The sequence below is a fragment of the Hippopotamus amphibius genome, chromosome X (genome assembly GCF_030028045.1).
Source record: "Hippopotamus amphibius kiboko isolate mHipAmp2 chromosome X, mHipAmp2.hap2, whole genome shotgun sequence".
In the NCBI taxonomy this organism is placed as follows: domain Eukaryota; kingdom Metazoa; phylum Chordata; class Mammalia; order Artiodactyla; family Hippopotamidae; genus Hippopotamus; species Hippopotamus amphibius.
This window is the reverse complement of record NC_080203.1, coordinates 46,099,031-46,123,793: the sequence shown is the minus strand read 5'-3', so window position 1 is coordinate 46,123,793 and position 24,763 is coordinate 46,099,031. Positions and strand designations below refer to the sequence as shown.

General features: G+C 41.7%; 1 pseudogene; it reads right to left on the bottom strand.

The window, feature by feature from the left end:
- Positions 1–24,763, bottom strand: part of LOC130841426 (nuclear RNA export factor 3-like) — a 579,609-nt pseudogene that overhangs the window by 433,036 nt on the left and 121,810 nt on the right.

Here is a 24,763-nt window from a genome sequence, read left to right as displayed (position 1 = left end):
CTCCATGGCAGTCTGTGGAATGGAGTGCCGGGCTGTGGTGTGGAGTGTGTTGGTGCTCAGGGGTTGGGGCACTGTGGCTGCAAGGGATTGAGGTGATTGTGCCATTGCCTGCGACCTGGGCTGCCTCTGTGGCACAGCTCTCACAGGACCTGTCAGCCCCAGATCTGGCTCCCAGATGTGGTGTGGCGTGAGCAGGGCCAGAGTGCTCCCAACATGAAATGAACCACTGCATACTCCTGCCCAGAGCCTGTCCAACCAAGACTCAATGCTCAGCCACTGTGCCTTTCTGTGGTGCCATCTGGTGCACATGGTGACAAAGTCCACCATGGCCAGATCTGCCCCCACCATGTGCACATTGACAATGGGCTCTGTGGTAGGACCTGCCCCCATTACGGGCGGGCTGACAATGGGCTCCATTGTTTGGCCCAGACCAAACCCCATGCCCTCTGGGCTGTCTCCATACATCTAGATCAAGTCCTCTCCCTGGACCTGTCTAGCCAAGATTCAATGCTCAGCTGCTTTGTCTATTTTTGGCCCTACCTGATGCATGCTCTAGATTGGGTATTGCAGCAAGGCATCAGCCACCAGTGCCAGTCTCTCTCCTCCCTGAATGTCAGGAAGCCAGCATGCACGCAGTCCTTGTGAATAGAATTTAGCCTTCTCCAGCCCCTCCATCTGTCCCAGAGGATTTTCCAGCAGGCAAGGGGGCTCCTCAGAGAAAGGGTCTGCCTATGTGCACCTTTTCTCCTTTACAGATCTCTCTGGTGCCGGGCCCATCCTGATGCCTTTAAATATTTTTTTCTGTCCTTCCTGGTTATGTTGAGATATTTCTTGCAGCTATGGATGTATAGGAGAACTTCTGGCAGTTTCTAGTTGGTTTTCTGTGAGAATTTCCTCACATGTAGGTATATTTTTAATGTGTTTGCAGGGGGACGGGAACTCCACATATTCCTACTCCACCATCTTGATCCCCCTCTCTATGTGAGAGACTTTGAATTGTATAAAAGTATCCCATTTAAAAACAGATACCCTAGACTAAATTAGAATTTCAGAATCCAGGTATACTCAACTATTTCAAGTTCCTGTCACTTTTTAGAGAGCACAGGATATGGTATGTTTTTCTAGATTTTGTGGGAAAAAAAAAAAACGGTTGAGCATCGTGTACTTTTTAGAATATCATTGGACCCAAACAGGCTACATGAAGTAGATAATTAAAAATCCTCTGGTGGTGTTATGGAAATACAAAATTCATTGCTATAACTTAGTCCTCAAAGCCTGTTTTTATTCTAAGGAATACTGGCAAAGGTCAATCATTTACATCATATGCAAACAACATACCCACCAGCAGAAAATGGAAGTGTGATATTGTAACAAGAAAACACTGTGGCTGTTTATGTAAAAACTCATCTCACAATATTTTCAAAGACAATAGTTAGAATTATTTTTGGGGTGCCAAAAAATAGTTACAATGAGTGGATAGCAAGAGCCAAGCCAGGACCACTTAAAATTCCCCTTCTAATAATTTTTAAAGCCTTGAATCACACTTAGTTATTTTTCAATGGTCTTACGGTCTTTACATGGGTGAGATTTTCAAAATATATCAGAGAATCATAGCATCACAAATGGCATAGATTATGAGCAAAAACCTTGTAAGGAATCCCTGCCTTCTCACTCCTTTCCATCCTGTGGCCTCAAAAGAAGTTTTCACTGTGGATGTAGTTTTCTATTTCCATGTGGTGGTAGTCCCCAAGAATGAGCTCATCGCCTAGAGCTGTTATATTTTACATTGTGTTGGGGAAGGGAGTATATTGAGCATTTTGACAGGGAGCACTATCTACAATTGGTTCTCTTCTTTCCCATTGCTTGACACTGACAGTAAAGTCCCTTCTAGTTAAGTAATGAATTTCTTAGACGAGCAAAGAAAAACATGTTTGATTACCATTTCTATAAAGGTACAGCCATATCTGACAAATTCTCTTGGATAATGTCACCAGGTTAAGTCAATTTTACTTTCTGAAAGTAAATTCACATAGGATCTCTATTTCAGTTGTATATATTTGTGGTTGAACCAAAAGCATTTGAGCATTTGTGTTTAATTCAGCAGTATCACAAATGTCTGTTATTCCCCTTTCCATTTCTTGGTGTTAAATAAAGCCACAGCACTGACCTCCAAAATGTCCACCACAAAACAGAAATATAAAAGAAGTAAAAGTTCTTCCCAGTAAATCCTGCCAAATAACATTCAAGAAGAATGACTCATCAAACTGCCTCACCTAAATAGACACAGCACCTGATAAATGCCGTGCCTAAACGGCCTAGCTCATGTAAGCTGTGTGCATATAGGTATTTGTCCATAGGCTTAGGCTCCCTTCCCCAAAGTATATTAGGAAGAGCTGACAGGCACCCAATGGTGTAATTAAATATATTTTTTAATCCTAAAAAAAACCTCCTGGTAGTCATCTCAGAGAAAAACTAAATGATATGACCATTAGTTCCAACAGGAGAATATCTGACCCTTCCCAAGAAAAGTTATAATTAGAAGTCCAGGGTTTGTTTTTTGATGAAAGAAGTTGACCTCAATCACCATTGGTGAATTTGTCCATTACAGATACTAGAGCTGGGACAGACATCAGGTATCAATGTCAGATTCCATCCTGTGATTATATACAGGTGCTTCCTGAATCCATCTTGAAGTTTCATAATAGGCTCTATGGTAAATATGTGGCTCCATTTTCATACCCTGCAACTACATGTGTCTCATAAATAATTTTCCAAACTTATCTAAGAAACACCAATTTGCCCAAATGTAGTCACTCCAAAAAATCATGACTTCCTTCAATAAGCTTAGAACAACAAGCACACAGTCTGTTGTCCTCACTAGTATATTCAAATTTAACCATGGTGCAAAATATGGTCTGTTGTATTTTCTTCAGGTTATTTATATAGCCATGCCACGTTGCAGGGTGCTAGCAAATTAATCCCACTGCTTGTATAGCACTGTTTGCCTAAGCTAGCAAACCAGAAAGATCACATCAAATTTATTTTGGATATACAGACAAATCTTCATTTTTCCACACAAATCAGCCAAAGAGGTGTTTATAAAACTGCAGTTTAAAAAAACTATATCAAATATTCTCCTTCTCCTCTCTCTGTCCTTTCTAGGAAGATGCAAACAAAATATACGTACAGTAGTATCTAATTCAGATTCCACTCAGTTTTAATGTTTGGAATTCTGTTGAGTCATAAAGTCTGCAATATTTCTCTTTATAGTGTTTAAAAATGAAAGAAGGAAATGTTTTCAGCTAACATCTAGCATTTTATACCACCTTGTATATACACAAATACTTCATGTATTAAGGATGTTTATATTTATGCATTAAAATGAATCTGAGGACCTTAACTGGCTTCAACTTTGAATAGTTCTAATTACTGGTAGCTGCTGAAATTATTTAAATGGCATTTTAAAGATGTCCTCTAAGATCTCGACTTTTCAGTACCTGAGGATGGCTTTCCACTTAGTCTGAATAAGAAAGACTGAATCATTCTCTTTTTTTTGTATAAATTTATTTATTTATTATTTACTTATTTTTTATCTTTTATTGTTTGCATTGGGTCTTTGCTGATGCTTATGGGATAAAAATAGCTGAATTACTCCTAATTTTCTTTGGAGAATCTTGTGGGTGATCAAAACACAAAGTCTGGAGCCAGGGTGCCTGGGAGTAAACCCTGGCTTGACACCTATAAGTTCGGTTACTTCTTAGGCAAGTGACTTCACATGTCTGTGCTTCCACTTTTTCATCTGGGAAAACTACAATAATAATAATAAAAGTGCCTAGTGTATAGAATTGCCACTATTCAATGACAATGTTTTAAAGTGCTTGACACATAGAAATCATTATATACATCTTTTTTCTCTAATTAACAACTAAAACTCACTTATTGGGTTTACATTAATTTCTATTAGACTTGCATTAAATTGTCAACAACTTACCTGTACCCACTGCTTAGGATTTTGAAGTAGTCCTTAAAACATGGCAATGGTTATGGCCGTAGGGAGGACCGAGTTCATTGCTATGTGTTAATTTACGTATTAAATTTCATGTATTATTAGGGAAAAAAAAACACCTAGCACATTAAAGAAGCGCATTAGCACATTAAAAGGGGGCTGGGGCAGGTGAAGCCCAAGCTTGTGCGCTGAGAAAAGATCACCCAGAGGCACCACCATCAATGCCCAGCCCAGGAATGTGGGCACTCTCAGATCTCCAGATCTCATGATGAGAACAGTCTCCTGAAACACGCAGCCGGGAGAACCCTACCGTCACTACCGTACTGGCAGGAAGCTGCTCCAGCTTGTGAGCATCCTGGGTTCCTAAGGCTATGGTCCCATGGATGCTGCCATCACGTGGACACTATGCGGCAGGCCCAGACCTACTGGCCAGGTCAGCACCATGAGCTCTCAAACCCTGAGCTCATGTAGTCTCTCTGGATCTACTGCCACTACGATCATGTGGTAGATCCAGCTTTTCAAGTCACTAGAGCATGGTGGACTCCTAAACCCTGCCCATCGTGTGGATTCATCCTGTCATGTGGCCCTTACTAGCTACTGGCCTGTGGTAGCCTCAGCCTCCCAAGTCACAAAGGGAACCTGCATCAGAGAGCCATATGGATGCGATGGTCACATTTCCCCCTTGGTCACATATCAGGCTCAGCCATCTCTACCTCGTGAAGATCGTCGGCTACCAAAATCTTCAGATCCCTGCACCAGTGGTGATGTGGCTCCTACCACCACGTGGCAGGCAAAGTGCTTGTGGACGTGTGAACACGGCACCTATCCAGTGGCTGTTGGTCGTGTATATTCTATGGTCAGGTGACATGCTGTGGTCTCTTGAGGGTCAGTTCTCTCAGTCGCATGAGGACTGAGGGCTCCTGAACCCTGAGGTCACTTGGCTCTTTCTATTTTGTGGCCCCCGCTAGTCACGCCCCTGGACGTCGGGTGGGGCTCCACGGCGGCTGCGCGGTACGTGGATTCCCGCCGTCGTGTGACGCCCTATAGTCGCGACCCAGGGTGCGCCCTCTAAGCGTGTGGTGAGCCTCCTGAGCTGCAGTTCCCCTCAGCCTTCTGAGGAGTCAGACGGATAGGTGAAGAAGACCTTTACAGTTAAGGTCAGTATCCTGGCTCAGGGGGAACTTTGATGAGACTCTGGCTCGGATCCCAACCTTTCCACCCACTTTTATCTGCTGCCACGGGAGCCGGTAGGCGGGTAGGCGGGGCTCCGACCGGTACTAGAGGTTTACCCAGCCTTGGCGGGAGGGCGGGGGGAGGAGTTCATGGACTTCTCTCAGCGGCAGGGCTCGGGAAATTGGGGGGACCCCTGCCTTCCCCTTTCCCTTCCCCACCCCCACATTAAAGCCCTACCCTTGCTTATCTCCCTTCCATAATCGCTGTCTGCCATGCGATGGCGTCCTGTGCCCTCCTGTGACCACGTTTGCTGTTAAGGACACCAGAGAACTCCTAGATGCCAGTTTGTATAGATGATTTCAAATCTGATCGTAATTTCTGTCTCTTAATTGGTTCTATAGAGAGAGGAGAGGAGAAAGACTTTTTTAAAAGAATTTTGTATTTTTTTGATAATAATGTGAAAGCAGCCATCATGTGAAGATTCAGCATTTGATTTTTGTATTTGCTTTGCTGATCAGTAGTTTATCAAAGTATGGGGGGGGTAGGATGCTATAATCTTTTACTGCTTGGAACCTCTAAATGGCTGAAATTAGTCCAAGTGGACACTAGTAGCTTGTGATCTTCCTCTTGAATTTCTAACTGTTGCTTATTAGACTCCTTGAAAACTCCCCCCTTCCCTTCATGTGAAAAAAATAGGGAATTTATCTAAGAAAAACATATTTAGTAAAATTATGGATGATGCATATCATAAAAATGATGTAGATGGTACTTGAATAAAATTCAGCAAATAGAAGGTGTGTTTACATTTGTGAGAGATTTAAATATTATTTGAGAGATGGTTAAAGGGTGATAGTTTTTTATTATATAATAGCCATTTTTTCTCCCATTTCAGGACTTTCAGGTCTGTTCTACAAGACACTATGTCTGAGAGACAGCAACAACAAAAATGTGTCCATCCATTAAAGAGATATAGGACATACAGAAATGAAGGTAAAAGGATTTCTATATTGTCATATTTTTTAAGATAATATGCTAATATGCAACTTGAACCTCAAAGGGAAGAGTAGTGTCTTAGTTTTGTTCAGGCTGCTATAGTAGAACACCATGGACTGGGTGGCTTATAAACAACAGAAAGTTATTTTTCACAATTGTGGAGTGAGTTTGTGAAGTCCAAAATCAAGGCACCAGCAGGTTCAGTGTCTGGAGAGAGCCTGCTCTCTGGGTCATAAAGGGCTATCTTCACGCTGTATCCTCTCATGGCAGAAAGGGCAAGGGAGCTCTCTGGATTCTCTTTTATAAGGGTATTAATCCCATTCATGAGGGCACCTCCCTCATGACCTCATCACCTCCCAAAGTCTCTACCTGCAAATACCATCACCTTAGAGATTCGGTTGGAACATAAACATTCAGTCTGTAGCAGGTAGTTTCCTCAATTTATACGGGAATGGAACACTTTTCCACAGACCGTTTGAAGTACTAGTGTTCCTCAGAAAACATTTTGGGAAAGCCTGTTCAAACTAAATCTCTTCTGCCACCTTAATACCTTGCATCTTTGTTTGCTAAGAACAATGTATGTTTGCTAATAACTACAATCTGTTCTTCTCAGGAAGAAACTAGGTGTTGCTAACTCATCTTATGTCATTAATCATTCTCTCTTTTGCTTAATCTTTCCACTTTTTCATTCTTTACATATAATCTCAATTTATGTTCCTGATATCATGATGGCAAGAACTAAGTGCATAAGTGCTAGTCATTAGGAAGTCTTATAAATAAAATAAAATGCCCTACTCTTGAAAAGATGATACAACTTACCCGTAAGGATGAGCAGATGAAATATATCATTTTGTACCCTTTTCCACCCGTTTTCATAACTACTGTTATTATTTAATAATTATCGCTGCCATTTTTTAAGTTATTATGTGTCAAGCACCGTGATAACCTTGTCATACAAGTTATCTCATTTAATCCCCAGGAAAATCCCGAGAGGATGTTATCTTAATTTACAGATAAGGTACAAGAATCAGGAGAGGCCAGATTATGCTGTGATAATAGACCATCCCCATATCTCCTTGGCTTTTCCTCACTCCCACTCCACGTCCGTGGCAGGTGCATGCCCATCACAGGATGGTGGACCTTGGGGATCTGAGCGATTCTTATTGGAATGACTTGGAGACCCAAACTGATAAAGCAGCCATCATCTAGAAAGTTGTCAGTCACTGTGCCTGAGGAGAAGAGGACCCTGGAGGGTCTCAAACCAACAACCGTTTGTTCTGGCCCAGAAATAACACATGTCACCCACAACCCATTAGCCAGAACCAGTCACTTACACAGCCCTGCCCAAGCAAAGGAGGTCAAGAAGTGCAGCTCTGCCAGGTCCCCGGAACAGGGACAAATGGAAACACATGGCAAACGGCATTACCTCAGGATGCAGTTGAGGCTCAGAGAGATTAAGTACTTGCCTAAAATCACAGGGGCAGTAAGTGACAGAGCACATTCTGGATATATGATGTCAAAGTCCATTCTCTTTCTGTTCCTACTCCTTTCTATATTGTATGCTATCCTCTTAAATGTAGTTCACATGTACTTTATCACAGAAATTCCTTTCCTTCAGTGCTGCAATTCCACCTTCCTTCGCCATCTGATATTCCAACAGTGGATTTGACTAAATCCCCTGCATTGGTAGGCCACAGGTCTCTTCCAAGTAATTAAATGCATTGGGTATTTGGATATCCACGCTGTTCGAGAATAACAATTATAAAAGAAAACATGATGGTAGATGAAAAGACTGTGGATTTGTCATATACTTAATGAAAAGAATCTCATGCATTTCCATATCATCAAGAAAAAATAATAAAAATAAGAGCAAAAGTTAATGAAATTGATAACAGATATGGAAGAGTTGAATAAAATTGCTAGATGTTGGTGTTTTCAAAATATAAAAAAAAAAAATTAGGAAATCTTTGGCACTGTGGGTCCAGAAAATTAGAAGGCACAGATAAGCCACTTTTGAAAAAGGTGTCTTGCATGTACTTACAGTAAAAATTTTAAAGATAATATTATGAAAAAGAGATGTTGATAATTTGAAAATTAATATTAAATGGGTAAATTCTAGAAAAATTAACTGTATATTGAGGAAACAGAAAATATTAATATTAAGCTTATTCTTGACAACGAATGCATGAGAAGGCAAAATTACTGGTCACTCTTCATTGCTTATAAAAATGCAAAAAAATGGACATAAGATAATGGCTAACTTATTCCCGCAATGACTAAAACAGGTGGTATTGCAGGGCAAAGTTGTATTTATGCCAAACTTGCAATGTTGGTTTAACATTAGAATATTCAAAATGTAATTCAGTACATCAGTAAGATAAAGGAGCAAGAAAAGGATGATTATCATAAAGATTCCAGAAAAGAAATGCATGCAATAAAATTCAACCACCAATCAAGATTAAACAGCGACAAAAATAACTCTCAGTTAACTTGGAATACAAAGATATATCTTTAAAGTGATAGTGGGTACTTTAAAAAAACTACAAGAAACCCCATATATAATAGTGAGACATTAATAGCATTCCATTTTAATCACTTCTGTTCAACATCTTACTGACTCTCCTAGGCATTGCAGGAAGCCAAAATGCATACATACATATTTACATTAATTAATACATGCGTTAAAGTGAAAAGAAACAAAACTGTGACTGTAATTGACTTCATATAAAACTCGTGAGTATCTATGGAAAATTGTAATAATAGTGATTAACCAGTTTATTGGATGTAAGACTAATATACACAAAATAAATGCACCAAATAGAAAATAATATTTTCCTTGTGAATATACCACTTGCAGTAGCAACAAAATTGGTCCTGTGGAATATACCACAAGCTGGCTCACTTGGCAACTAATCCATCACTCACAAACACTCTTGCATGTTTTCTTGTACTCTAGAGACTGGAAAGCTAAAAACAAGCATGGAGACCTATGTTAGTGTGTGTGTGTGTGTATGTTTCTACACCCCCCTTTTATCTAGAGTCCCAAACAAGATATCTATGTATCAAGCATACGCACCATAGTGAAACTTGGAGGTAGAAGTGAGTACTGTGGGAGGCACATGCAGGATCAGCTACATATGATGGGAGAGGTCCTTGGTTTTTATGGGCAGCCACAGCAGAGTGCCTGGAATTCCGTCTCTGTCATACATGTTGGTTAGCTTGTAGGCAGCAGTGGTGTTTCAGCTATAAGAGTCCCATAGCATGAGGGGGCTTCCCCTGGCTGTGCAGCCCACTTTTCTGGCCCTCACAGAATGTTTGTAAGCTATGTGATATGTTTTATTAAAGATGTCTTATTTGTATAAAATAGCTAGAATGAATACCTGGCATAAGTAAGTGGGAACGTTGATTAATAGAGTACTTGACACCAAAATCGGTTGCAAGCAAAGGGCCCTGAAGGAAGTGGGGATCTCAGATAGGTTACCTGTCCTAAGTGGATCTGAAGACAGTAAGGATCCTATTGATGACAGAGGATGAAATATTAGTGTTCCATGCACACGGTTGTGAAAGAGTTGCCAGTGTGTTACTGAACAGAACTTGGGTCCACTCGCCTGCTGTGCAGCAAAGCCAGTGTGCTGACACTGAGTTGTTGGTGAAGGAAAGTACAGTGTTTATTTTCAGGGTGCCAAGCAAGGAGAACTGGCTGCTTGTGCTCAAAAGACTCAAACTCCCTGCTGACTTTCAGGGAAGGGTTTTAAAGTCAACATTTGGGATGAGGGCTACAGGGCGCCTGACTTTCTTCTGATTGGTTGGTGGTGAGATAACAGGGTAGTGTTTCAGGAATCTTAATCATCAACCTTCTGGTTCCAACCAGTCTGGGCTCTGTGTGCTTGTGGTCACCATCCTCTACCTGGACAGGGGGTCTTAGTTCCTGCATAACGACTCAAAGGTATATTTCAAATTGCTATCCCTTGAGGAGGAACTAGGACTGGACTCTATCACTGCGCAATTGTTTCTTGACTGCACTTCCTTTGTTTCTGCATTCCGTCCCTTCCCTAATTAGTAACTCCTTGGGCCTGTTCTTTGGAACTCAGGGAAGGCCTAGGAGGTCCAAGGCTTTTTCTACAAACAAGAAATGGGGGACACAGAGGGGCTTTTGTACCCAGGAGGGCCCTGCAGGGCCCTGTTCAGTCTCAGTCCCCCCTTTTCTTTGATATTCCTCAATCCTGGGGGGATCAGGAGTGGGACAAGAGAGGGAATAAAGTTCTAGAGCAGAAGTTAATCATAAACTTGGCAAGGGAACTCAGTTTTAGGGTACTCGGTTTCAAGAGTTACCACCTGCATTCATTTGAATTGAAATGCCTTTGAAGTCAGTGCGTTGGTGGACCAAGCAGCTGCTGTTAGGGACTCAGAGGACTCTCCCTTCCCCACAGCATAGAGAAACACGTTAGCGTGGAGGGCATCTTCATCTTCAAAATGTTTTGAGGTGGCTGACTTGTGTAGGCAACAGATGGGATGGGAGATCCCCTCATTTCAATGGGGATGTTGGGATCCTGGAGTTGCAGGCCCAGTAGGAGCTCTTAACCTCCTGCCTCAAGGTGAGTGCTGTTTACCTTAATAAGCAGCAAGGCAGGAAGGGTAGTCACATTGGTTGCACATACAGCAACCTTTGAAGGTGGCTAATTGATCAACAGATCCCTTGGGTTTTGAAATATCTGAACACACTCTATAAAGTTGCATCTGATCAGTGTAAAAATAAATAAAATGTAAATAAGTATTTGTAATAAAATAGAAGGGCATAAAAATAAGTAAATCAAGCTCTAGATCTGGTGACTTGAGCTATCTTGATGGTGAGTGGTAGTCCCTTACTCAATTCCCACACTTGACCCAGAACGCCATGAATGAGTGGACTACTGAGGAAGGACCATACAGTGAAGTTGCAAGTAGCTGCAGTAAATCTTCTTCCCAGGTTTAGCCAAAGAGACCATCAGCCATTTTGCACAGTTGCTCTGGATTTGCTTTAAAGACACTTGATCTAAGCCAGAGTTCAACAAACTTTTCCTGCAAAGCGCCAGATGACAACTATTTGAGGCTTTGTGGGCCATTTTGTCTCTTTTGTAACTCCTCAACTCTGTTGTTGTAGAGTGGAAGCCTCCAGAGAAAAGTATGGCTATGTTCCAATAAAACTTTGTGTGTGGACATTGACATGTGGATTTCAAATATTTTTCACATGTCAAGAGATATTATTTTTTTAACCATTCAAATATGTAAAAACCATTCTTAGCTTGCAGGCCCTAGAAAAACAGGCCACAGGCCAGGTTTGGCCCATGGACTGTAGTTTGCCAATCTCTGATCTAGGCTAGAGGAATCACTAGGTCCATAAAACAACAGAGATGAAAGCCAGCAAGATGAGGTGGCATCCATTCCTAGGATCTCTGGCAAGCATCAACCAAAAGCTGATACTTTAATGCAGTGGCTTTCAACTGTGGTTGCAGACTGCAGTCATGTGGAGAATTTGGAAAATGTGGGTGCCTGGGTCTCAGGCCAATTCTGCTTTAATTACTGTGGGTGTAGCTTGGTGCTGGTAATTTTCTCAATCTCCCCAAGTGGGTCTACAGTGTAAACAAGGTTGAGAACTACAACCCATACAATGGGATATTATTCAGCAATAAAAAAGGCAGGAACATAAATGGCTCTCAAAAACATTATTTCTGAATTTAAAAAGCCAGACACAAAGATGTACAATATGTGTGATTCCATTTACAAGAAATTCTCCAGTAGGCAAAACTAATATATAGAGACTGTGAGCAGGTGAAGGTTTATATGGAGCTGGGAGATGAAAACCTTACCTGAGAACCATTTCGAGTGTTGTGTATGCTTTATATCTTTTTTTTTTCAATTTTTTTATTGGCTGCATGAGGTCTTTGTTTCTGTGCATGCTTTCCCTAGTTGCAGTGAGCGGGAGCTACTCCTCATTGCAGTGCACAGGCTTCTCATTGAGGTATCTTCTGTTGTTGTGGAGCACAGGCTTCCAGGTCTGTGGGCTTTGGTGGTTGTGGCACATGTGCTCGGTAGTTGTGGCACACAGGCTCAGCAGTTGTGGCTCGAGGGCTCTAGAGCACAAGCTCAGTAGTTGTGGCACATGGGTTTAGTTGCTCTGAGGCATGTGGGATCCTCCTGGACCCGGGCTCGAACCCATGTCCCCTGCATTGGCAGGCAGATTCTTAACCACTATGCCACCAAGAAGGTCCCTATGCTTTATATCTTGATTGAGGTGGTGATTAGCTCTAATCCCTGATTTTTGAAGTAATAAGTAATTTGAGATCAGAAGTTCAATGAATTTTCCAGTGATGTAATTTAATAATCCGAGAGAAGACAGGTGGATCTGATTATCAATAATTGTTTCTATTATGCTATGTAATGAGTCAGTAGTAATAGTGCTTCCCTCCACCTACTCAGCAAAACCCCGACCCAACCTTTTATACAAGTAAAACTTGGACATGAAGGTATAACTATTGTGCATTCCAAACATCTACTTATAAACACAGTTGACATTCTCATGTGTTCCTTTACAATGACTTCTTTATGTGTATATTTACATATTGAAACATGAGCGATCCTTACTATTTCCTTCTGAGTAATCACACTGTAATGTACAGTTTTAAAAATTGTGGTAAAAAAACAACAAAGTTTATAATCATAACCATTTTTTTCTGCTGGATCAAATATTTCTTTTTATTTATCAATCTATTAATTTTTTAATTGAGACGTAAATGACACATAGCATTACCTTAGTTTCAGGTGTACAACGTGATTCAATATTTGTTCATATTATAAAATGATCACCACAATAAGTCTAGTTAACATTCATCATGGCACATTGTTAATATTTTTTTTCTTATGATGAGAATTTTAAGATCTGCTCTCTTAGCAACTGCCAAATATAGAATACAGTATAATTAACTGTACTTGCCATTCTGTACTTTACAACCACATGACTTATTTATTTTGTAAATGGAGGTTTGTACCTTTTGACTCCCCTCACCCATTTCCCCCCGCCCCCCGCCCCCGGCCTCTCTGGCAACCACCAATCTGTTATCTGTGACCTTGGTTTTTGTTGTTCTTTGTTTAGATTTTACATATAAGTGAGGTCATAGAGTATTTGTCTTCCTCTGCCTTATTTCCTTTTTTTTTTAAAGCTCTTTATTGGAATATAATTGCTTTACCCTGTTGTACCAGTTTTTGCTGTACAACAAAGTGAATCAGCTGTATTTATACATATATCCCCATATCCCCTCCCTCCCATGACTCCCTCACGCCCTGTCTATCCCAGCCCTCCAAGTCATCACCCATCATGGAGTTGATCTCCCTGTGTTATGCAGTAGCTTTCCACTAGCTATCTGTTTTACAATCGGTAGTGTATATATGTCAATGCTACTCTCTCACTTTGTCCCAGCTACCCCTTCGACCCCCACCCCATGTCCTCAAGTCCATCCTCTATAGCTGCATCTTTATTCTTGCTGTGTCACTGGGTTCATCAGTACCCTTTTTTTTAGATTCCATATATATGTTAGCTTACCATATTTGTTTTTCTTTTTCTGGCTTACTTCGTTCTCTATGACAGACTCTACGTCCATCCACCTCACTACAAATAACTCAATTTCATTCCTCTTTATGGCTGAGTAATATTCCACTGTATATATGTGCCACATCTTCTTTATCCATTCATCAGTTGATGGGCACTTAGGTTGCTTCCATGTCCTAGCTATTGTAAATAGTGCTGCAATGAACATTGTGGTACATGTTTCCTTTTGGATTATGGTTTTCTCAGGGTATATGCCCTGGAGTGGGATTGCTGAGTCATATGGTAGTTCTATTTTTAGATTTTTAAGGACCCTCCATACTGTTTTCCATAGTGGCTGTACCAGTTTACATTCCCACCAAGAGTGCATGAGGGTTCCCTTTTCTCTGCACCCTCTCCGGCATTTATTGTTTCTGGATATTTTTAATGATAGCCATTCTGACTGGTGTGAGGTGATACCCTCATTGTGGCTTTCACTTGCCTTTCTCTAATGATTAGTGATGTTGAGCATCTTTTCATGTGTTTGTTGGCCATGTGTATGTCTTCTTTGGAGAAATGTCTGTTTAGGTCTTTGGCCCATTTCTTGATTGGGTTAATTGCTTTTTTGATATTAAGCTGCATAAGCTGCTTGTATATTTTGGAGATTAATCCTTTGTCCGTTGCTTCATTGGCAAATATCTTCTCCCATTCGGAGGGTTGTTGGCTTATCTTGTTTATGGTTTCTTTCACTGTGCAAAAGCTTTTAAGATTCATTAGGTCCCATTTGTTTATTTTTGATTTTATTTCCATTCTTCTAGGAGGTGGGTCAGAAAGGATCTTGCTTTGATGTGTCATAGAGTGTTCTGCCTATGTTTTCCTCTAGGAGTTTTATAGTGTCTGGCCTTACATGTAGGTCTTTAAGCCATTTGGAGTTTATTTTTGTGTATGGTGTTAGGAAGTGTTCTAATTTCATTTTTTTCCATGTAGCTGTCCAATTTTCCCAGGACCACTTATTGAAGAGGCAGTCTTTTGTCCATTGTATATTCTTGCCTCCTTTGTCAAAGATAAGGTGCCCATATGGGTGTGGGTTTATCTCTGGGCTCTCTATTCGCTTCCATTGATCTCTATTTCTGTTTTTTGTGCCAGTACCATACTGTCTTGATCACTGTAGCCTTGTAGTATAGTTTTAACTCATGGAGCATGATTCCTCCAGCTCTGTCTTTTCTTCTCAAGATTGCTTTGGCTATTCCAGGTGTTTTGCATTTCCCTACAAATCATACAATTTCTTGTTCTAGTTCTGTGAAAAATGCCATTGGTGATTTGATAGGGATTGCGTTGAATCTGTAAATGGCTTTGGGTAGGATAGTCATTTTCACAATGTTGATTCTTCCAATCCAAGAATATGGTATGTCCCTCCATCTGTTTTTATCATCTTTGATTTCTATCATCAGTGTCTTATAGTTTTCTACATATATCACTTTGGCATCTTTAGGTAGGTTTATACCTAGGTATATTATTATTTTGTTACAGTGGTAAATGGGAGAGTTTCCTTAATTTCTCTTTCTGATCTTTCATTGATAGTGTGTATAATTATTGTTAGTGTGTATAAATGCAAGAGATTTCTGTGCATTAATTTTGTATTGTGCCACTTTACTAAATTCATGGATTAGTGCTAGCAGTTTTCTGGTAGCTTCTTTAGGGTTTTCTATGTATAAAATCATGTCATCTGCAACAAGTGACAATTTTACTTCCTCTTTTCCAATTTGGTTTCTTTTATTTTGTTTTCTTCTCTGATTGCTGTGGCTATAACTTCCAAAACTATGTTGAACAATAGTGGTGAGAGTGGGCACCCTTGTCTTTTTCCTGTCCTTAGAGGGAATGCTTTCAATTTTTCACCATTTAGAATGATGTTGGCTGTTGGTTTGCCATATATGGCTTTTATTATGTTGAGGTAACTTCCTTCTATGCCCACTTTCTGGAGATTTTTTATCATAAATGGATATTGAATTTTGTCAAAAGCCTTTTCTGCATCTATTGAGATGATCATGTGGTTTTTATCCTTCACTTCATTGATATGATGTATCACATTATTGATTTGCGTATATTGAAGAATCCTTGCGTTCCAGGGATAAACCCCACTTGATCATGGTGTATGATTTTTTTAATGTGCTGTTGGATTCAGTTTGCTAGTATTTTGTTGAGGATTTTTGCATCCATATTGATCAGTGATATTGGCCTGTAATTTTCTTTTTTTGTGACATCTTTGTCTGGTTTTGGTATCAGGGTGATGGTGGCCTCGTGAAATGAGTTTGGTTGTGTTCCTCCCTCTGCCATATTTTGGAAGATTTTGAGAAGGATAGGTGTTCGGTCTTCTCTAACTGTTTGATAGAATTTGCCTGTGAAGCCAGCAGGCCCTGGACTTTTGTTTGTTGGGAGATTTTTAATCACAGTCTCATTTTCAGGGCTTCTGATTGGTCTGTTCGTATTTTCTATTTCCTCCGAGTTCAGTCTTGGAAGATTGCACTTTTGTAAGAATTTATCCATTTCTTCCAGGTTATCCAATCATGATCTTTTGTACTTCTGCCGTGTTAGTTGTTTCTTCTCCTTTTTCATTTCTAGTTCTGTGGATTTGCATCTTCTCCCTGTTTTTCCTGATGAGTCTGGCTAATGGTTTATCAATTTTGCTTATCTTCTCCAAGAACCAGCTTTTAGTTTTATTGATCTTTGCTATTTATTGTTCCTTCATTTCCTTTTCATTTATTTCTGATCTGATTTTTATGATTTCTTTCCTTCTGCTCATTTTGGGCTTTTTGTTGTTGTTGTTGTTGCTGTTCTTTCTCTAACTGTTTTCGGTGTAAGGTTAGGTTGTTTATTGGAGAGTTTTCTTGTTTCTTGAGGTAGGATTGTAATGCTATAAACTTCCCTTTTAGAACTGCTGTTGCTGCGTCCCACAGGTTTCGGGTCATTGTGTTCTCATTGTCATTTGTTTCTAGGTAGTTTTTTTATTTCCTCTTTGATCTCCTCAGTGATTTCTTGGTTGTTTAATAGCATATGGTTTAGCCTCCATGTGTTTGTATTTTTTACAGTTTTTTTTACTGTAATTGATATCTAGTCTCATGGCATTGTGGTTGGAGAAATTGCTTGATACAATTTCAATTTTCTACAATATACCAAGGCTTGACTTGTGACCCAAGATGTGATCTATGCTGGAGAATGTTCTGTGTGCACTTGAGAAGAAAGTGTATTGTGTAGAGTTTGGGTGGAATGTCCTATAAATATCAATTAAGTCGAGATGGTCTAATGCGTCATCTAAAACATTTTCTGTTTAGATGATTTGTCCGTCCGTGTAAGTGGGGTGTTAAAGTCTCCTACTATTATTGTGTTACTGTTGATTGCCTCTTTTATGGCTGTTAGAAATTGCCTGATGTATTGAGGTGATCCTATTTTGGGTGCATAGGTATTTACAATTGTTATATCTTCTTCTTGGATTGATCCCTTGATTATCATGTAGTATCCTTCCTTGTCTCTTGTAATAGTCTTTATAGTCTAATTTTTCTGATATGAGTATTGCTACTCCAGCTTTCTTTTGACTTCCATTTGCATATCTTTTTCCATCCCACTACTTTCAGTCTGTATGTGTCCCTGGGTCTGAAGTGGGTTTCTTGTAGACACCATACATAAGGGTCTTGTTTTTGTATCCATTCAGCCATTCTGCGTCTTTTGGTTGGAACGTTTAATGCATTTACATTTAAGGTGATTATTGACAAGTGTGTTCCTATTACCATTTTGTTAATTGTTTTGGGTTTGTATTTGTAGATCTTTTCCTTCTCTTGTGTTTCCTGCCTAGAGAAGTTCCTTTAGCAGTTGTTGTAAGGCTGGTTTGGTGGTGCTAAATTCTCTTAACTTTTGCTTCTCAGTAAAGGTTTGGATTTCTCCTTTGAATCTGAATGAGATTCTTGCTGGGTAGAGTATTCTTGGCTGTAGGTTTTTCTCGTTCAACACTTTACATCCTTCCACTCCCTTCTGGTCTGCAGAGTTTCTGCAGAAAGAGCAGCTTTTATCCTTATGGGTTTTCCCTTGTATATTATTTGTTGCTTTTCTCTTGCTGCTTTTAATATCTTTTCTTTGTGTTCAATTTCTGTTAGTTTGATTATTATGTGCCTCGGTGTGTTTCTCCTTGGGTTTATTCTGTATGGGACTCTCTGCGCTTCTTGGACTTGATTGACTATTTCCTTTCCCATGTGGGGGAAGTTGTCCACTATTATCTCTTCAAATATTTTCTCAGACCCTTTCTTTTTGTCTTCTTTCTGGGACCCCTATAATTCAGATGATGGTTTGTTTAATGTTGTCCTGAGGTCTCTGAGGCTGTCCTCAATTCTTTTCGATCTTTTTTTTTTTTTTTTCTGCTCCGGGGCAGATAGTTCCAACTTTCTATCCTCCAGGTAACTTATCCATTCTTCTGTTTCAGTTATTCTGCTCTGCATTCCTTCTAGAGTATTTTTAATTTCAGTTATTGTGCTGTTCATCACTGTTTACTTGCTCTTTAGTTCTTCCAGCTCCTTGTTAAACATTTCTTTCATTTGCCCCATCTGTGCCTCAGTACTGTTTCTGAAATCTTGGATCATCTTTACTATCATTATTCTGAATTCTTTTTCAAGGAGACTAGCTATCTCGTCTTCATTTGCCTGGTCTCGTGGGGTTTTAACTTGTTTCTTCATCAGCTGCATCTTTCTCTGTTTTCTCATTTTGTTTAACTTACTGTATTTGGGGTCTTCTTTCCTTAGGCTGCAGGATTGTAGTTCTTTTTAACTCTGTTGTCTGTCCCCAGTGGAGAGGTTGGTCCAGTGGGTTGTGTAGACTTCTTGGTGGTGGGGACTGGTGCCTGTGTTCTTGTGTGTGGAGCTGGATCTTATCCTTCTGATGTGCAGAGCCACGTCTGTTGGTGTGTTTGAGTGTGTCTATGAGCTTAGTATGACGGTAAGCAGTCTGACTGCTAATGGGTGCTAGTTGTTTAGCTAGTTGTTTGGCTTGAGGTACCAAGCACTGGAGATTGCTGGCCTTTGATTGGATTTGGATCTTAGTGTTCAGAATGAGACCTCCAGTAGAGCACTTGCTGATTAATATTCCATGGGGTCAGGAGTTCTCTTGTGATCCAATGTCCTGGACTCAGCTCTGCTGCCTCAGAGGTCCAGGTGTGACCGCCAGCCGGGGCACCAAGCCCCTTGAAGCTGCACAGCACGGAGCAAAAGTAGGTAGAAAGAGAGGAAAGAAAAAAGGAAAGAGAAAAAAAGGAAGACAGGGAAAGGACAGACAAATCCCCAAGACAGGTGGTAAAAGCAACTCTAAACAGTCAGAATCACACAAGGAGATGTGCACACTTGCACTTGCAAAAAGAGAATATAAGAGAAGGAAAAAGACAGAAAAGAGAAAGGGAGAATACAAAGAAGGGAGTAATCAAACCCACTTGCAAACCCACATACAAATGTACACAGTAAAGATGAAACTAACAAATACATAAAACCAGGAACTGGTCAAACATACCAGGAAGTCCTCCAATACTTCTAGGTAGGTCTCTGCACCTGCTGTGGGGAGGACTGTGGAGAGCTCAGACTGTAATCTGGTATTAGTTGTGCGTGTATTTTCCCCCACAGTGCACAGTTGCCCCCTAAGTCTACAGCCGCTATTGTAGAAACACTCATCTATTCAGGCGATGCACAGATGCAGAGTCTATCAAGCCTGTTGTGGGTATTAAATCTGCTCCTCCTGCAGGTGTTTCCCTTTCTCTTCTTTGGTCCTACAGTCCTCGGGGATCAGTTTTGGTTTTGGTCCCTTTTTTTGCATGTGGGCTGCTCTCAGGAGTTGGTTACCCGCCCAGGCAGGAGGGGACAAAAGAGGGTGTTAGGGGCTCACTTGCAAATTCAGGTTGGGGGGAGGGAGGGGTATGGCAGTCTAATTGAAATTTGTGGGAGTGCTTTTAGTAGCAGAGGTTGGTGTGAGCCTGAGGTGTGCCATGCACTCTCGCAGGGAAGCTGGTACTGAATGCAAGACCCCCAGCCCCGGATGGCTGCACCTGATGCCAGGAGGGCACAGCCAATGATCTGCCTTGCTCACAGGACCCCTGGCAGTGACGGCGGCGGGTGACAGGCTCTGTGTTTTGATTTGGCAGCCACGCACTGGTCATGGGTGGTTGTGGCACAGGCGCTGCTCTGCAGCATGTGAGTTTGCAGAGCAGCAAGCTCCTCTTGAGCACCCCAAAACAAAGGTCTCCTGCCTCTTCGTCTGGCCCAGGCTTCCCCCTACACTACCTCCCAGCTATCTGTGGCACACGTTCCCCCCAGCCCGTTTTCTCGCAGCGAGCCCCAGTTCTCTCCCTGGTGTCTGTTCTCTGAAGCCCAAGCCTCGGCGCACAGCCCCCCCCGCCCCCCCAGCCGCTGCTGAGGGCGAGCAGACCCTCTTCTCTGGCTGGGGAGTGCTGCCTGAATCCAGTGCAGGAATCTTTCCACTCTGTCCTCCGCACACCTATTGTTGCTCTCTCCTCTGGGGGCTCCGAAGCTCCCCCTGTCCGTCCCAGACAGCAAGGGGGCTTCCCAGTGTGTGGAAGCTTTCCCCCCTTCACAGCTTCCTCCCAGAGGGGCACATCTCCTCGGGATTCCTTTATCTCTTTTCTTCCCTTTTTTCTTTTGTGCTACCCAGTTACATGGGAATTTTCTTGCCTTTCTGGAGGTCCGAGGTCCCAAGTCCATATTCGGAAGGTGTCGCCTAGGAGTTCTTCCACAAGTAGATGTATTCTTGATGTATTTGTGGGGAGGAAGGTGATCTCCACTTCTTACTCCTCTGCCATTTTCTGGGGACAATAACCATTTTTAAGAGTGCAGTTCAGTACTGTTAAGTGTATTCACATTGTTGTGAAACGAATCTTCGGAACTTTTTCATCTTTCAGTTCTGAAACTCTGTACATTAAACAGCAATTCCCCTTCACCCCTTCACCCTAGTCCCTGGTAATGGCATTCTACTGTCTATTCTATGAATTTGGCTACTTTAGATACCTGTTTTTTAAAAACCCATAGACTCTGTTTACAATAGTTTTCCCAACTTTCTTTATTTAATAAAATATTTCTTTATTTATTATTCTGACTGCACCAGGTCTTAGTTGCGGCATGCGGAATCTTAATTGCAGCATGCAGGATCTTCAGTTGTGGCATGTGGACTCAGTTGCAGCATGTGGGCTTCTTGGTTACAGCATACAAACTGTTAGTTGCAGCATGCATGCAGGATCTCGTGCTCTGACCAGGGATCAAACCCAGGCTCCCTGCATTGGGAATGCAGAGTCTTATCCACTGGACCACCAGGGAGGTCCCTAGATACCTTATATAAGTGGAATCATACAGTATTTGTCTTATCGTGACTGGCTTATTTCATTTAGCATAAGATTCTCAGTGTTCATCCCTGTTGACATCCAATATGACAGAATTTCCTTCCTTTATAAGGCTAAATAGTATTCCATTGTATATATATAAAAATCTGTTCTTCCATTCATCCATTGATGGACATTTTGATTGTTTCTAATTCTTGGCTATTGTGAATAGTGCTGGGTGTGCAAGTATCTCTTCAAGATTCTACTTTCAGTTCTTTTGGGTATGTACCTAGAAGTGGGATTGTTGGGTCATATTGTAGTTCTATTTTTAATTTCTTGAGGAATCTCCATACACACTCATAAACCATGCGACTTCAAATAAGAAGTCAGAAAGGAAATTAGAAACTACTTTGAGACAAATTAAAATGAAAGTACATCATACCAAAACTTATTGGATACAGCAAAGCAGTACTAAGAAGGAAGTTTCGAGCTTTAAATGTGTACCTTAAAAAGACAAAAGATCTCAAATCAACAACCTAACTTTACACCTCAAGAAAAGAAAAACAGAAGAATTAACTAAACCCCAAACTAGCAGAAGGAAGGAAATAAGTAAGAGCAGATGTAAATAAAATAGAGAAAAGAAAAACAATGGAAGAAAAGTCAATGAAACTAGGGGTTGGCTTTTTTAAAGCTAAACAAAATTGACAAACCCTTACTTAGACTCACTAAAAAAGAATAGAGGACACTCCAGTAATTAAAATCAGATGAGAAAAAGGGACACTACAACTGATACTACAGAAATTAAAAGGATTATTAGCGAATACTGTGAATAATTATGTGCCAACAAATTGGAAAACCTAGACGAAATGGATAAAGTCCCCCAAACGGACCATCGAGCAAGACTGAATCATAAAGAAATACATAAATATGAACAGATCAATTAATGAGGAAGGAAATATAATCAGATACCAAATATCTCCCAACAAAGTAAATCCCAGGACCAGATGGCTTCACTGGACTGTTCTATCAAATACTTGACAAGGCGATGCCTGAGATTGCTTGTGTCTGAGTCAGCCTGATGAGGGAGGGCTCTGGCCCTGATTAGGCACCCAACTTAGTCGCTCAGGCTGAGGACTGCCATAGCTGTCAGCTGGCTCCCTTTTACACTTTCCCCTTGGCAACGTTATTTCTGGAGTAATGCTGGTTTCGAAAATGACTATGACTCTTTCTACACACTGTATGTAGATCACATGCCCTTCCTCCTCCCTCTAATGTGCGATTTTTTTTCCTTTCCTTGCTGGAGTTTAATAAAAACGAGATGGATGCCCGGCATTTTCTAAAGGGCACCAATAAGGTTCCTCTTTGTTGTTGTTACTGCTGCTGAGTAGCATCATGAACTCCCGGCTTTTTTAGCGTGCTGGTGGGCTTCAAACCATTGTTATATGGTGTTGAGCATAGGAGTGAAATGATGTGACTTGCATGCTGCTGCTGGGTTGAAAACAGACAGGTGAAGGAGCCAGGGTGAAAGCAGGTGGGCCAGCTGGACAGCAGTCCAGTGCAGGAGATAGATGTTGCCCTGGCCAGGGTGGTGGTAAGGGAGGTGGTGAGAAGTGGCTGGATACTGGACATACTTTGAGAGAGGGGCCAAGAGAATTGCCTGACCAACTAGATGTGGAGTGTGGGGGGAAGAGAAGGCCAGGCCCCCCCTGAGATTTGGGGACTGAGCAAGTGTCATTTGTGGGTCAAATGCTCTATCCGTGTTTACTTTCTCTTCCAGTGCCACACAGAGAAAGTCCCGAGGGTGTGAGTAGCAGGATTGTCCTGACAGCGGGCCACACAGGGAAAGCAATGCCTCCCCAGAGGAGTTCCTTGCAGGCTTGGTCGTATGATCAGCAGTGGACGGATCTTTACTCATAAACGCACCCTGAGACAGAGTGGAATGGTTAATATACAAAATGCACAGCACACAAACCTAGGGGTCTTTACGTATCACAACCCAAAGGAAGCTGGTTTCTAACGGTGTAATTACTCTCATCCTCCCTCCCCACAAACCGCTGCTGGTTCACGGTTTCAGTGGAATGTGGTAAAAATAAAATACCCTTAGTGAACCCACCTATGGAGAGAGAACTGATACTGCCTTACTTCTGCAGATGCCAAAAACTTAGACATCTTTTCACATGGCAGGTTAGACATGTTGGAGGGGCGAGTGTGTGGGTGGAGGGGTGAACAGCAGCACAACTCCTAGGGGTGAACCCAGGGTGAGATATGACCAAGACACTTTCTAAGCGTACCTGTGGCTTCAGTGTCCAGTAAAGTAGATGGCAGAGTAAAGAAAATGAATAAGAGCCAAAGAGAGGCCTTACAGAATGATGGAAGGATCAGGACACCAGGGAGACAGAGTGATCCTAAATGTGTACGCACCAAACAACGGAGCCTCAAAGTACATGAAGCAAAACCTGATGGAGCAGAAAGGAGAAAGAGCTAGGTCTCTAATTGTAGTGGGGGCCTTCCACATCCCCCTGGCTCTTAGCAAGTGACAGAATTACTAGAGAGAAAATCAGCAAGGATATAGGAGACCCGAATAACACAGCAAAGTAGCGAGAGCTACATGACATAAATAGAACAGTCCCCCGAACAGCAGCAGAGTACAATTTTTCCCCTGGTAGTCTATTTAACCTTCAGCAAGTTAGACCATCTCCTTGACCATCAAACAAACCTCCATAAATCTGAAAAGAATTGAAATCTCTCAGAGTATATTCCTTGGCCACGATGGAAACAAAATAGGAACCAGTAATAGGAAGCAAAAAGAAGAATCCCTGAACACTTGGAAATGGTAGTGGACACATCATTCCAGGCTATCATTCACAGCCTTGTTATAGAAGAGCTGAGGTTAGCAGGAGTTGCTTCCTGAGCTGAGCAGCATTTCAGGCTGGCCCAAAAGAGAGCTCACTCTGGATATGGCAAGCAGAGTGTTGTTGAGGGCGAGGCTGGAGGGAGGGAGGCAGCTCAGGAGGCTGTTACATCCGTGCCACCTGACACTAAAGCTCCTACTGCACTGGCAAAGGAAGCACAGCTTGCTGGTTGTTAGTGGAATCGGTTTGGTGGCTGGGTGGATTTGGGAAGCACGAGAGAGGTATCGGTGTGGTTGTTAGCAAGTCCCGAGAGAAGGCAAGATCCAGGTGCCTTCCTGGCATATGACTGGTGTCCCGTCTGACCCATGGACGCATGCACCTCGGTTCTTTATAAATCCTGCTCCGTTGTTTTAAAAGCTTCAACACAGTTGTCCTCTCCTCCCTCCTGCTTCTCCTCCCTCCTGCTTCTCCTCCCTCCTTCTCCTCCTGGTCCTCCTCTTCCTTGTGCTGCTCCTCCTCGATTCCTCCCCTGATAGTGCCATCTGTCAGATAAGGCTCTCCTTATCTGGACAGGCAGAAGAGTTTCCTTTCTGAGCTTGGTGGGACTGGGCCCTTAGGCCAGGTTGGCACTTTGCCTGCCCTACCGTCCTCTCAGCCTAAGCCGTGGTACATGGTAAGTGGACCACTGATGTGTCTTCACACTTGTATTTTTGTTCTGCTTTTCAGAATGCAATGATGGTGGTAGTTCACCTCCAGAAAGAGATGCCGGTTGGAGTTCTTTCCGTGATAATTTTGGCAAGAGGAACCCCCTTTATGAACATAGTGGA